The sequence below is a fragment of the Ictalurus furcatus genome, chromosome 8, assembly GCF_023375685.1.
Source record: "Ictalurus furcatus strain D&B chromosome 8, Billie_1.0, whole genome shotgun sequence".
NCBI classification, from domain to species: Eukaryota; Metazoa; Chordata; class Actinopteri; order Siluriformes; family Ictaluridae; genus Ictalurus; species Ictalurus furcatus.
Window position 1 is genome coordinate 4,889,174 of NC_071262.1, and position 3,628 is coordinate 4,892,801.

A 3,628-nucleotide genomic window follows, 5' to 3' on the forward strand; every position below is an offset into this window, starting at 1 on the left:
AACAGGAAGTTAAGAAATTTTACTTTAATCTTCAGAATTTAGTTAATGTGTTAATGTTAATTAGAGTAATGTGTTTTCTGTTTATGAGACCAGTTACTGTGAAACAACTTGTTGAAATGGAGAGAATAACGTTTTTATTTGCATTTCTTTCAGAATTGTGGAATTAATTATTATTAATTTGAAAGAAGGCATAAAAGGCAGAACTATCGGTATCGGCCGATATCACTCTGAACAATCGGTTATCGATATCGGCTGAGAAATTTAGTATCGGTGTATCTCTAATTAAATCAATAAATTCAAGTTTATTTCAGATTTAAGTTCAGATTTAATTGTGAACAAAGACCTAAAGTCAAGAGCTAAATGCTTTGCTGACACAGATAGATAGATGATTACACAGTTCAGGTGCCATTTGTGTCCCACAGATATTACATTTACATGTATGTAAAATAAAGGAAAAAGACACTGTTAACACAGGCAATAAGTCCTTCACCACAGTTTACGTGAATGCGGTCCTGCCCAGAACGTTAATCATCCCTTTGCCCAGCATGTCCGTGCTGTATATGCTACCTAGCCATTAGTCAATTAGTAGCCATCTCAGTCATCAGATCAATTCTCATGGTATCACAGTGATTGTAGTCAAGTATTTTGCTTAATGATGGCCCAAAAGTGCAAGAGTAGTGATGCTGCCAAATCGGATGCGCCAGGTTGTAGATAGGTTGTAAAGCGCTTCCATTAAGTAAAAGGTGAAAATTCTTAGTTTAATAGTGAAAGTAAAATAATCATATGCCGAGATTGCTAAGATGTATGGTAAGAATGAATATACTATACCTGAAACTGAAAAATAACATTTGTGCCATTGCTAAACTTTATCATAGGTATATAGTGTTCTCTATTATCTGTGGTTTTAGGCATCCGCTGAGGAGCTTGGAACCAATTCCCTACTGATACTGGAATCATACTGTGTATACAGTCATGTGAAAAAATAAGTATACCCCATGGAAATTGTTTGCTTTTTTGACATATTTGGAAAGCAAACATTTGATCATCTTTGCAACAGTGCCTATTAATGAAGTTGATATACTGGAACAAAACCACACAGAAAAATAGCCTTTTCAATCACTTATTCAATAGAAATATCAATAGATATTATATTATTTTGTGGAAAAATTAAGTATACCCTTGGTCTCAGAAGCTAGTATTGCCCCCTTTAGCCAAAATAACTTCTTGTAGTCATTTTGCATAATTGTCCACCAGGCTTGCTGGAATTTGTGACCACTCTTCCATGCAATATTCTTTCAGTTACAAGATGTTTGAGGGTTTTCTTGCATGTACTGCCCGTTTCAAATCCCCTCACAATATTTCAATGGGATTCAAATACAGTCTTTGACTAGACCATTCCATAAACCTCCATTTCTTCTTTTTGAGCCATTAATTGGTGGATTTGCTAGTGTGCTTAGGATCATTATCCTGTTAAAGGTCAACTTTCAGATGACCTCACATCTGAAATCATCAAGCACTCTTTGATATGATGCAGAATTCATGGTTGAATCAATGAATGCAAGCTGTCCAGTCCCTGAGGCAGCGAAGCAACCCCAAACCATAACATTTCCACCACCATGCTTCACAGTTGGTATGAGGTGCTTCCCCTGAAAAGTTGTCTTTGGTCTATGCCAGATATGTCTGCTGTTACTGTGACCAAACAACTCTATCTTTGATTTGTCTGTCCAGAGCCCATTATTCCAAAAGGCCTGGTCTTTGCCTATATGCTCATTGGCAAACTGTAGTCTTGCAAAGGCTTTTTCCTGGTATGCCTCCCATACAGGTCAAATTTGTGCCAAATCTCTTTGTGATTGTAGAAGCATGCAATTTCACACCAACAGTTGCAAGAATTACTAGCAGATCCTGTGATCCTTCTTTTGCATCAGACGGCCTGCTCTTGGGCTGAATTTGCTGGGACGGCCAGTCCTGGACAAATTGGCAGTTGTGTGAAATCTGCACCATTTGTAGATTATTTTAGTTACAGTGGAATGATGTATTTCAAATAATTTGGAAATCTTTTTAAATCCCTTGCCAGACCCATAGGCATCCACAACCTTTTTCTGAGGGCCTTATAGAACTCTTTAAATCTTAGCATGATGACACCTCCATAACAAAGGGAACACCAGACACTACATTTGAGAGGGGTATAAACAAGACTGGTTCTACCTGCACTCCCTAAGCAGGTTCTGATCACTGACACCCAATCTTCAACACCTAATTCAAATTATATGTATTTGAAGGTGTGATAAATGTAGGGGTGTACTTCCGTTCTCCATGTGACTGATCTGTTTTTATGTTAATTTACATTGTGAAAATTACTACAAAATGTCAATTTTGTGTCATTTGATAGGTGTGTGTGTATGTATGTATGTATATATATATATAGTGTGTGTGTGTATATACATATATATATGTGTGTATATATATATGTATATGACAAAAGTCAGGCAAATGCAAAGAAATGCTGTAGAACAAATATGCCTTCAAAATAATGAAATTAAATGTTTCTATATAAACAAAAAATACTGTAAAGAGCAGTAAACAGTAGTAAATGAAACATCAATATTTGGTGTGACAAAAAAATAAGAATAGTAGTCTCTGGTACAAATTGTGCAGTTTTATTAGGAAATTAGCTGATAAGTTTATTGAGCATCTTGCAGAACCAGCCACAGTTCTTCTAGAGACTTTGACTGTCGCACTTGCTTCTTATTTTTGCAGCAAAACCCAACAGCCTTCAATGTGTTTTGTTTTTTGTCTGAAAAGTGGTCTCTTATGTAATATGCTGCTTTCTTTAATGTCATACAAACATTTTTCTTGTTTGGATACTGGCAAAAAGGGGGGGGTTATTTTAGTTATAAAACACTGTCTAATAATGAGTGGACGTGCACTCCTAAACACACACACACACACACCTTATACTCTGAATGCAAGCATTAGTTTAAATTCACAGATATGTTGGCAGACCAAAAAGATTTATTAAAAGCATGAACATTTGAATAATTATTAGTGACATTAGGCTACATTTAGCTGACAGGACACGGGCTGAATGGCGATGCATGGTGGCCCATTAGGAGGTAGTTTATAACACTGCAACGTGTTAGCGTCGCTAACAAATAGCTGGCTATCGCTAACATTACATGGAGCATAACGTTAGCTGGTTTCATGGCTACAATGCAGCTGCCTAAAACAAACATAATATAGGACCGTCTTTCAGGTGCTTCGCAAAATTGCAGGTGTTTCCTCGCTTTGTTTGAAATGAACGATATCATCGGTTGCACACCGGAAACCGATACTAGCTTTCCTCTCTTTTCCTCTCAACGAGTCGGGGCGGAGCTAAACTTGTTAAGCTAAGCTAATCTTCTGTAGTTTTTCCCGTGTGCTTGTAGGCGTTCTTCTTCTTCTTCACCACTTGTGGACCGACTAAAACACTTGCACGTTTTTGCCGCCCACTTCAGGTCAGGAAGAATCGCAACCTTGCGCTCTGACCCTAGCTTCCTGGCATATGTATATATATATATATATATATATATATATATATATATATATATATATATATATATATATATATATATATATATATATATATATA